Source organism: Rhipicephalus microplus, unplaced genomic scaffold (assembly GCF_043290135.1).
Source record: "Rhipicephalus microplus isolate Deutch F79 unplaced genomic scaffold, USDA_Rmic scaffold_454, whole genome shotgun sequence".
Lineage (NCBI taxonomy): Eukaryota > Metazoa > Arthropoda > Arachnida > Ixodida > Ixodidae > Rhipicephalus > Rhipicephalus microplus.
Window position 1 is genome coordinate 62,501 of NW_027465018.1, and position 11,613 is coordinate 74,113.

General features: G+C 60.5%; 2 non-coding genes across 2 annotated transcripts; both read left to right on the forward strand.

Moving 5' to 3' along the window:
• The first annotated feature begins 7,375 nt into the window (after positions 1 to 7,375).
• On the forward strand, positions 7,376 to 9,190 carry LOC142794543 (small subunit ribosomal RNA). The gene has a single exon (XR_012892430.1). It is a non-coding gene; the product is annotated as a small subunit ribosomal RNA (ribosomal RNA).
• A 1,719-nt stretch (positions 9,191 to 10,909) lies between these two features.
• Positions 10,910 to 11,062, forward strand: LOC142794551 (5.8S ribosomal RNA). Its single transcript, XR_012892437.1, has one exon. It is a non-coding gene; the product is annotated as a 5.8S ribosomal RNA (ribosomal RNA).
• The last annotated feature ends 551 nt before the right edge of the window (positions 11,063 to 11,613 follow it).

Genomic DNA, 11,613 nt, shown 5'->3' on the forward strand with positions numbered 1-11,613 from the left:
GCTGGCGGCCCACTCACTCGATCGCCATGTCTGTTTGCCACAGTTTTCCCGGTGGTGCCGCACCCGGGCTCGCCCCGGCAGACGCGTTTTTTTTTTTTCTTTCGCCCCGGCTGACGCAGTTTTCGCGCCGCCCCGGCTGACGCGGTTTCGTGCCGCCCCGGCAGACGCGGTTTTTTGCGCCGCCCCGGCTGACGCGGTTTTTGCCGCCCCGGCTGACGCAGTTCGGACTTAGCACTTTTTGGCTGAGCCTGGCTGGTGGCCCACTCACTCGATCGCCATGTCTGTTAGCCACAGTTTTCCCGGTGGTGCCGCACCCGGGCTCGCCCCGGCTGACGCAGTTTTCGCGCCGCCCCGGCTGACGCGGTTTCGTGCCGCCCCGGCAGACGCGGTTTTCGCGCCGCCCCGGCTGACGCGGTTTTTGCCGCCCCGGCTGACGCAGTTCGGACTTAGCACTTTTCGGCTGTGCCTGGCTGGCGGCCCACTCACTCGATCGCCATGTCTGTTTGCCACAGTTTTCCCGGTGGTGCCGCACCCGGGCTCGCCCCGGCTGACGCAGTTTTCGCGCCGCCCCGGCTGACGCGGTTTCGTGCCGCCCCGGCAGACGCGGTTTTCGCGCCGCCCCGGCTGACGCGGTTTCGTGCCGCCCCGGCAGACGCGGTTTTTTGCCGCCCCAGCTGACGCAGTTCGGACTTAGCACTTTTTGGCTGAGCCTTGCTGGCGGCCCACTCACTCGATCGCCATGTCTGTTTGCCACAGTTTTCCCGGTGGTGCCGCACCCGGGCTCGCCCCGGCAGACGCGTTTTTTTTTTCTTTCGCCCCGGCTGACGCAGTTTTCGCGCCGCCCCGGCAGACGCGGTTTTCGCGCCGCCCCGGCAGACGCGGTTTTTTGCGCCGCCCCGGCTGACGCGGTTTTTTGCCGCCCCGGCTGACGCAGTTCGGACTTGGCACTTTTTGGCTGAGCCTGGCTGGCGGCCCACTCACTCGATCGCCATGTCTGTTTGCCACAGTTTTCCCGGTGGTGCCGCACCCGGGCTCGCCCCGGCTGACGCAGTTTTCGCGCCGCCCCGGCTGACGCGGTTTCGTGCCGCCCCGGCAGACGCGGTTTTTTGCGCCGCCCCGGCTGACGCGGTTTTTTGCCGCCCCGGCTGACACGGTTCGGACTTTGCACTTTTCGGCTGTGCCTGGCTGGCGGCCCACTCACTCGATCGCCATGTCTGTTTGCCACAGTTTTCCCGGTGGTGCCGCACCCGGGCTCGCCCCGGCAGACGCGTTTTTTTTTTTTTTTCTTTCGCCCCGGCTGACGCAGTTTTCGCGCCGCCCCGGCTGACGCGGTTTCGTGCCGCCCCGGCAGACGCGGTTTTTTGCGCCGCCCCGGCTGACGTGGTTTTTGCCGCCCCGGCTGACGCAGTTCGGACTTTGCACTTTTTGGCTGAGCCTGGCTGGCGGCCCACTCACTCGATCGCCATGTCTGTTTGCCACAGTTTTCCCGGTGGTGCCGCACCCGGGCTCGCCCCGGCAGACGCGTTTTTTTTTTTTCCTTCGCCCCGGCAGACGTGGTTCCCCCCCCCCCCTCCGTCTTTCTTTTTGTTTTTTTTTTTCGCCGCGGCTGAAGTGGATTTTTCGGTGCCTCGACGCCCCGGTAGTCGCGGTTTTTCCGTTTCCGCACGGCCCCGGCTGACGCTGCTCGGTCACAGTCGCCTTTTGTGGTGATTGCAGACTTCTTGAGCGCGGGTGTTTTTTTTTTTTGTTGTTGTTGTTGTTTTATTACGCATTCGCTCCAGCAGACGCTGTTTAGACTTTTTGTTTCCTCTTTTATCCTGCGACGAGGTGACGAGGTTTATTCGGTGCCCCGCCGCCCCGGCTGAAGTGATTTTTCCTGTCCCGTGCCGCCCCGGCTGACGCGGTTGGGACTTCGCGTTTGTTCGGCCGCCACGGGTTTTGGCGCACTCGCTCGGTTGCTTGTTGTTGCCACTTGTTGCGAACCCAGGTTTCTTGAGCGAGCGCGGGCGTTTTTTCTTCCTTTCTTTCTTTGTTCTATGTGTTAGCGAATCGGCCTTTAATATCACACGAGGACTCACAACCAACAATTTTCAGTTTGAAGTGTAAAAAATCTGCAGGTGTTGACGTAACTGACTTGCCCCGTACCCTTGAGTACATCCATGAAGTTCTCGTAGTACTACTAAATCGCATTATTCCAAGTGGAGAAATTCCCATAAACTTGCAAACCTCTACACGAAAATCGGTGCGCGTGATAAAGTTGAAAATTATCGTCCGATATCAAATGTGCCTTCTATAACACAAATTCTAGGAAAAAAAAAAAAAAAAAACACTTGTTCGCCGTTTTCTGCGCCGTGACTGGCAGCACTCCGGCGAAGCGAAACGGGGTCGATTCGAGCACGATATCGGCGTCTTTCGACGTGCTCGCCGGCGACCGTCGCACGAGTACGTCGCACGAGCGCGTCTGCCGGGGCGCCGTTTGCGAAGCCGACGCAAAAGTGGGAACCGCCGCTCGGATGATCGCCGCTTTCGGCAGAGTGAGTGTTGGCACTCCGGGGAAGCGAAACAGCGTGAATGCGCCCACGAAATCGGCGTATTTTGAAGTGCCCGCCGGCGACCGTCGCACGAGTACGGTAAACCGCGTCAGCCGGGGCGTAGTTCGGGACGCCGACGAAAAAGTGGGAAGCGCAACTCGGATCTTCGCCGTTTTTGCAGGAGTGAGTGGCGGCCCTCCTGCGAGACCAAGAAGCATCGATTCGTGCACGAATTCGGCGCCTTTCGACGTGATCGCCGGCGACCGTCGCTCGAGTAGGGCAAACCGCGTCTGCCGGGGTGGGCTTCGGGACGCCGATGCGAAAGTGGGAAACGCTGCTCGGATGTTCGCCGTTTTTGGCCGAGTGAGTGCTGGCACACGGGCGAAGCCAAACGGGGCCGATTACGGCACGATATCGGCGTCTTTCGACGTGCCCGCCGGCGACCGTCGCACGAGTACGGTAAACCGCGTCAGCCCGGGCGGAGTTCGGGACGCCGATGCGAAAGTGGAGAACGCCGCTCGGATCTTCGCCGTTTTTGGAGGAGTGAGTGGCGGCACTCCGGAGAAGCCAAGGAGCGCCAATTAGCGCACGATATCGGCGTCTTTCGACGCGCTCGCCGGCGACCGTCGCACGAGTAGGGCAAACCGCGTCTGCCGGGGCGGGGTTTACGACGCCGACGCAAAAGTGGGAACCGCCGCTCGGATGTTGGCCGTTTTTGGCAGAGTGAGTGCTGGCACTCCGGCGACGCGAAAGAGCGCGAATGCGCCCACGAAAGTGGCGTATTTGGACGTGCGTGACGGCGACCGCTGCAGGAGTACGAAAAACCACGTCAGCCGGGGCGAGCGACACACGGCGGTCTGGGTGCTTATCGCTGCTATTATAGGGGCACCCCGGCAGACGCAGAAAAAAAAAAAAAATTTTCGACCTTCTTTTTTGCTGGTCGAGCTCGGGTAACCCAGGTCGCAATGGGAGCCGCGCACGAAAGCGGCGTCGCGAGACGCGTTCGCGGTCGCTAGTCGCACGAGCTCGGCAACCGCGTCAGCCGGCGCGGAGTTCGGGATGCCGACGGCTAAGTGGGTACCGCTGCTCGGATGTTCGCCGTTTTTGGCCGAGTGAGTGCTGGCACTCCGGTGAAGCCAAGGAGCGCCAATTCGTGCACGATATCGGCGTCTTTCGACGTGCCCGCCGGCCACCGCCGCACGAGTACGGCAAACCGCGTCTGCCGGGGCGGGGTTCGCGACGCGTACGCAATAGTGGGAACCGTCGCTCGGATGTTCGTCGTCTTTGGCCGAGCGAGTGCTGGCACTCCGGCGAAGCGAAACGGGGCCGATTCGGGCACGATATCGGCGTATTTCGACGTGCTCGCCGGCGACCGTCGCACGAGTACGGCAAAGCGCGTCTGCCGGGGCGAGGTTTGCGACGCCGACGAAAAAGTGGGAAGCGCCGCTCGGATCTTCGCCGTTTTTGCAGGAGTGAGTGGCGGCCCTCCTGCGAGACCAAGAAGCATCGACTCGCGCACGATATCGGTGTCTTTCGACGTGCCCGCCGGCCACCGCCGCACGAGTACGGCAAACCGCGTATGCCGGGGCGGGGTTGGCGACGCCGACGCAAAAGTGGGAACCGCCACTAGGATGTTCGCCGTTTTTGGCAGAGTGAGTGCTGGCACTCCGGCGAAGCGAAAGAGCGCGAATGCGCCCACGAAAGTGGCGTGTTTGGACGTGCTTGACGACGACCACCGCAGGAAAACGAAAAACCACGTCAGCCGGGGCGAGCGACCCATGGCGGTCTGGGTGCTTATCGCTGCTATTATAGGGGCACCCCGGCAGACGCAAAAAAAAAAAAAAAATTTTTTTTCGACATTCTTTTTTGCTCGTCGACCTCGGGTGACCCAGGTCGCAGTGGGAGCCGCGCACGAAAGCGGCGTCGCGAGACGGCTTCGCGGTCGCTAGTCGCACGAGCTCGGCAACCGCGTCTGCCGGGGCGGAGTTCGGGACGCCGACGGCTAAGTGGGAACCGCCGCTCGGATGTTCGCCGTTTGTGGCCGAGTGAGTGCTGGCACTCCGGCGAAGCCAAACGGGGCCGATTCCGGCACGATATCGGCGTCTTTCTACGTGCTCGCCGGCGACCGTCGCACGAGTACGGCAAAGTGCGTCTGCCGGGGCGGGGTTTGCGACGCGTACGCAATAGTGAGAACCGTCGCTCGGATGTTCGTCGTCTTTCGCCGAGCCAGTGCTGGCAATCCGGCGAAGCCGAACGGAGCCGATTCGGGCACGATATCGGCGTCTTTCCACGTGCTCGCCGGCGACCGTCGCACGAGTACGGTAAACCGCGTCAGCCGGGGCGGAGTTCGGGACGCCGATGCGAAAGTGGGAAGCGCCGCTCGGATCTTCGCCGTTTTTGGAGGAGTCAGTGGCGGCACTCCGGTGAAGCCAAGGTGCGCCAATTCGCGCACGATATCGGCGTCTTTCGACGTGCCCGCCGGCCACCGTCGCACGAGTACGGCAAACCTCGTCTGCCGGGGCGGGGTTTGCGACGCCGACGCAAAAGTGGGAACCGCCGCTCGGATGTTCGCCGTTTTTGGCAGAGTGAGTGCTGGCACTCCGGCGAAGCGAAAGAGCGCGAATGCGCCCACGAAAGTGGCGTGTTTGGACGTGCTTGACGACGACCACCGCAGGAAAACGAAAAACCACGTCAGCCGGGGCGAGCGACCCATGGCGGTCTGGGTGCTTATCGCTGCTATTATAGGGGCACCCCGGCAGACGCAAAAAAAAAAAAAATTTTTTTCGACATTCTTTTTTGCTCGTCGACCTCGGGTGACCCAGGTCGCAGTGGGAGCCGCGCACGAAAGCGGCGTCGCGAGACGGCTTCGCGGTCGCTAGTCGCACGAGCTCGGCAACCGCGTCTGCCGGGGCGGAGTTCGGGACGCCGACGGCTAAGTGGGAACCGCCGCTCGGATGTTCGCCGTTTGTGGCCGAGTGAGTGCTGGCACTCCGGCGAAGCCAAACGGGGCCGATTCCGGCACGATATCGGCGTCTTTCTACGTGCTCGCCGGCGACCGTCGCACGAGTACGGCAAAGTGCGTCTGCCGGGGCGGGGTTTGCGACGCGTACGCAATAGTGAGAACCGTCGCTCGGATGTTCGTCGTCTTTCGCCGAGCCAGTGCTGGCACTCCGGCGAAGCCGAACGGAGCCGATTCGGGCACGATATCGGCGTCTTTCCACGTGCTCGCCGGCGACCGTCGCACGAGTACGGTAAACCGCGTCAGCCGGGGCGGAGTTCGGGACGCCGATGCGAAAGTGGGAAGCGCCGCTCGGATCTTCGCCGTTTTTGGAGGAGTCAGTGGCGGCACTCCGGTGAAGCCAAGGTGCGCCAATTCGCGCACGATATCGGCGTCTTTCGACGTGCCCGCCGGCCACCGTCGCACGAGTACGGCAAACCTCGTCTGCCGGGGCGGGGTTTGCGACGCCGACGCAAAAGTGGGAACCGCCGCTCGGATGTTCGCCGTTTTTGGCAGAGTGAGTGCTGGCACTCCGGCGAAGCGAAAGAGCGTGAATGCGCCCACGAAAGTAGCGTATTTGGACGTGCTTGACGGCGACCGCCGCAGGAGTACGAAAAACCACGTCAGCCGGGGCGAGCGACCCACGGCGGTCTGGGTGCTTATCGCTGCTATTATAGGGGCACCCCGGCAGACGCAGAAAGAAAAAAAAAATGGGGACATGGCGTGCGTCACCGTGCGGCTTCGCAGCGTTGCCGAAGTCGCCGAGCCCTTCGACTGAGCCGAACGGCGGACAGGGAACGTTGGTCGGCCGTTCTAACCTGTCGGTGCCACGCCGAGACGTCGTTAAGGAAAACCGCGTCGTGGGCCTCTACGACGCCGTCGAGTCGTTGTACGTTTGGTGTCCAGCGTGTCGGCGGCGAGTAGCGGACACGTCGTTCACGACTTCGGTCTTTCGCAGTCGACGCGAACTTGCGGAGAGTCGTGGTGCCTCACGTTTTCGGCAGAAACCGCGGCGGAATTTTCCCGTGCGTGCGCGCACGACCTCGGTGCTGTGCCGTCAGCGTAGTGTTGCACAAACTCGTGGCCTACCCAAGGTGCGGTACGTTTGCGGCCGTATCCTCGGTGGGAATTTCGTGAGTAGGGTCGCAAATTCTACGACCTCGGCGGGTTTGAGAGCGACGTAGACTTGTGGCACGCTCAACATGCCACACGTTTCGGGGCACACCCGCGGTGAAATTTTCTCGAGTACGCTCGTATTAGGGCCCAAGGAGGTCTGGGTACTTATCGCTGCTATTATGTGGGGGTTCTCGTGAGCGGCGTACGCGAAAGCGACCGGGTGTCTGATATGCGGCGGGCTTCGGCCTCGTCAAGCGTGTCCTCGGGTCTGCTCCAGGGGAATCCACGGCAGTCGTCTGCAGCCTCATCCGCTTGATGCGTTAGGGGCTGGTTGTCGGACGGTGCCGTTTTACCACGATATCGAGGTGTGTTCCGTGTCGTCCTCGGGCGATTCAGATGCGAAAGCGCCGAAGACGCGGGCGTGACCCGTCGTCTGGCGGCTTTGCAGTCTCGGCTCCGTTGCTAGTTCCGGCCGGTCCACCGACAGTGCAGCGGGCTTGGGCAACCCGCACGGCGCGACCGAGTCGATGCAACGAAAAAGAGCGAGCATGAACGTGCTTCTTGCCGCACGGCTCCCACTCGTCTTTCGGGAAGGTTGTGCCGTAGCGAGCTCGAACGCCGTCATCTCGGAGTGCAAAATAAGCGTGTTGGGGCGCCTGAAGGTGGCCTCCGCCGCACACAGACTGCGTCCGGCCCGCCGAGGGCGAGGACGGACGCGCAGTCGAACGATTACCTGGTTGATCCTGCCAGTAATCATATGCTTGTCTCAAAGATTAAGCCATGCATGTCTAAGTACATGCCGAAATAAGGCGAAACCGCGAATGGCTCATTAAATCAGTTATGGTTCCTTAGATCGTTTCTTCCTACTTGGATAACTGTGGCAATTCTAGAGCTAATACATGCAGTGAGCCTGGAGCCCTTTGGGTAACGGGTGCTTTTATTAGACCAAGATCGATCGGGTTTCGGCCCGTATTGTGTGGTGACTCTGGATAACTTTGTGCTGATCGCATGGCCACGAGCCGGCGACGTTTCTTTCAAGTGTCTGCCTTATCAACTTTCGATGGTAGGTTACTTGCTTACCATGGTTGTTACGGGTAACGGAGAATCAGGGTTCGATTCCGGAGAGGGAGCCTGAGAAACGGCTACCACATCCAAGGAAGGCAGCAGGCGCGCAAATTACCCACTCCCGGCACGGGGAGGTAGTGACGAAAAATAACAATACGGGACTCTTTTGAGGCCCCGTAATTGAAATGAGTACACTCTAAATCCTTTAACGAGGATCAATTGGAGGGCAAGTCTGGTGCCAGCAGCCGCGGTAATTCCAGCTCCAATAGCGTATACTAAAGCTGCTGCGGTTAAAAAGCTCGTAGTTGGATCTCAGTTCCAGACGAGTAGTGCATCTACCCGATGCGACGGCTCGGACTGAACATCATGCCGGTTCTTTCTTGGTGCACTTCATTGTGTGCCTCGAGATGGCCGGTGCTTTTACTTTGAAAAAATTAGAGTGCTCAACGCAGGCGAGTCGCCTGAATAAACTTGCATGGAATAATAGAACAAGACCTCGTTTCTGTTCTGTTGGTTTTTGGAATACGAGGTAATGATTAAGAGGGACGGACGGGGGCATTCGTATTGCGGCGCTAGAGGTGAAATTCTTGGACCGTCGCAAGACGAACTACTGCGAAAGCATTTGCCAAGAATGTTTTCATTGATCAAGAACGAAAGTCAGAGGTTCGAAGGCGATCAGATACCGCCCTAGTTCTGACCATAAACGATGCCAACCAGCGATCCGCCTGAGTTACTCAAATGACTCGGCGGGCAGCTTCCGGGAAACCAAAGTATTTGGGTTCCGGGGGAAGTATGGTTGCAAAGCTGAAACTTAAAGGAATTGACGGAAGGGCACCACCAGGAGTGGAGCCTGCGGCTTAATTTGACTCAACACGGGAAAACTTACCCGGCCCGGACACTGGGAGGATTGACAGATTGAGAGCTCTTTCTTGATTCGGTGGATGGTGGTGCATGGCCGTTCTTAGTTGGTGGAGCGATTTGTCTGGTTAATTCCGATAACGAACGAGACTCTAGCCTATTAAATAGGTGCGGGGTTCCCAGCACCTTACAACCTTCTTAGAGGGACAAGCGGCTCCTAGCCGCACGAAACAGAGCAATAACAGGTCTGTGATGCCCTTAGATGTCCGGGGCCGCACGCGCGCTACACTGAAGGAAGCAGCGTGTCTTTATCCCTGTCTGAAAAGACTGGGTAACCCGTGGAACTTCTTTCGTGATTGGGATAGGGGCTTGCAATTGTTCCCCTTGAACGAGGAATTCCCAGTAAGCGCGAGTCATAAGCTCGCGTTGATTACGTCCCTGCCCTTTGTACACACCGCCCGTCGCTACTACCGATTGAATGATTTAGTGAGGTCTTCGGACCGATGTCCGGCGCGGCCTTTCGGTTGCGCCGGTCTGTTGGAAAGATGACCAAACTTGATCATTTAGAGGAAGTAAAAGTCGTAACAAGGTTTCCGTAGGTGAACCTGCGGAAGGATCATTAACGGATTGTGAAGGGTGAGCGCCTCAGCTGCGTCTGCGCCCGACACTTTCTGCCGCTGACCCCGTTTGGACGCGGGGTCGGCTTTTCCCCACGGGGCTGCCTGAATGTGGAGCGGCACCCCGTGACAAATTGTTGCGCCCAGCGGACGCCAACACCGCGACCTTGGACGGTCGGCCAGGTGGCGGACGCGGGTACAAACGGCGCAACGCACTCATAGGTCGGCTTTCGACCCGCCACTGCACCGTGGCTCGAAGCGCTCGAAATGCGCGACCCGACCGCTGCGGGACCGCCTAGTACTGTAAACAGGAGCGGCGGAGCGCGAACGGCGAGTCGTGGTTACGTCGGTAGAAGGCGAGGCTGCGCGTTCCCGAAACGCCAGCCGAGTGCCCTCCCGACCGTTCGAGCGTGCAAGAACGAGACCCGACAATCGCGCGGCGACTGCCAAGTACGAGAGGAACGGCACAAGCGTCGGCGGTCGGTCAAGGAACTGGCGATGTGACGGGTCCGCTGTGCACCAGTGCATACCGTCCCGCCGTCCGCGGCAAGCGCCTCCGCGTCCTCGGGTGACGGAGGCTGCCGGTCGGTTCTTGCAGGCGAGGGATCTCGCTGGCACCGGTTCGCGTTGACGCGCGGCCGGTCATGGCACGGCGATGCGACGGCCGAGGTGCGCAGTACTCGATGGAGGAACCGCACGCTCCGATGACCGTCCCGCCCTCCGCGGCGTATGCGTACCGACCGTAATGGTTGCAGCAGCGCCGGCCGGCTTTTGAATTCGCCACACGAAACACGGTGCGAGATCGCGGTTAGGGGAGCGTCGACGTTGCCAGGCGTTTTGCTTGCTGCCGAGGGAAAGGCGGCACGGCCACGTCGCGCTCGTCGCGATTAGCGGGTCTGCGCGCTTTGGGAAGGTGCCGCAACGACTTGCCGAAAGAGGAAGCACGGAAGAACGAGGGACTTGGACGTCCCGACAATTGAACGCACTTGCGGCCAGGCCCTTGCTGGCTTCGTTCTTCCGCCTCGAGTAGGCTCGTACGCGGCTCCGGCGCCGAAAGTGGTCCTTGGCACCGACTTCGGTGGACGTGGGAAGTGCCGCGCAAGTACGGCGCGCCTGGCTCCACCTGTTGGCTAAAGTAGGCAGCCGGATCGGCATTTTGGTGTGCGGTGGCAAACCGTGGATGCGAAAAAAGCTTGTGCGATTTCGTGGAACAAAAAGCGGGGGTCCCCCTTTTTATGCGGAGGAGACCGACCCGCCCGCCGTGGTGAACCGCGACGCCACGGTAAAAACGGGAGAGGCTTGTCGATGGGACCGTGCATCCCGCGCTCCACGGAGGCCGGGAGGCGGCCGCCCGAGGAAATGTGTAGCCGTCGAGGCCCGCATCTGCGTGCACTCTTATCCAAATGGGTGTACCGCAGGCATTTTCTGGTTAGGCGGGCCAATGAGAGCGAGCACACAACGATACCTACGGGTCCGGCTTGGAGAACCGGCTTCGACGCCTCCCGAGTATTTATAGAGGGGTGGACCACGAAAGCACTCGCAAGTAGCGGAAGCGAAACGCCGTCCGAAACACACCGTTTGCTCGATTTGCGGCAGCCGAAAAAGGCGCGGCAGAGTTTTGGAGTCCAAGCGTGCGCTGAAAAGCGCCCTTCTTGGCCACTGTTTGGCCGAGTGCCAGAAACGTTTGGTTTTGACTGTACGGAATTGAACAAACACTTTTTCACGACTCTAAGCGGTGGATCACTCGGTTCTCGGGTCGATGAAGAACGCAGCCAGCTGCGAGACTTGGTGTGAATTGCAGGACACACTGAGCACTGATTCTTTGAACGCACATTGCGGCCTTGGGTCTTCCCTTGGCTTCGTCTGTCTGAGGGTCGGATCACATATCAAGAGAGCCTTCGGCGCACAAGGGAACGTGAGCCGTCGACTCGTTTTGACCGCGTCGGCAACACGGACAGCACGCTGAACACCTCACAGCGAGCGCCAACAGCGGCCACTCAAGGGCGAGACGGTGGCGACCGTCGTGCCAGAGCCCAACCGAAACGGGGGCGACCGACTGCATTGAGGATGTGGCACCTCGTTGAGACCGCCGCAGGACTTCGAGTCGGAAGGAAGCCTGCAGGGAAAGTGCGGTCGAGGTTGCGTACTCCTCTCTGCGACCGGGCGCGCAAGAGCTGCGAGAGCCACGGACGCGCAACTTTAACGCACGGTAAACACGAGGAGCGAAAGCCGGCCAGCAAAGCTTCTCCAGCCGTGCGCAAAGTGCGCGAGATCGCAGCCTTGCGTTGCGCTTGTTGCCCTCGAAGTAAGCAGGGTGTCCCGTAGACCGGGCGCTCGAACACGCTGCGGGGCCGTGCCTCCTCCAGGCTTTGCCGCGCGAACAGGGAACGTTCGCGCGCAAAGCGCAGGGAGGTGAGGAGGCTGCGCC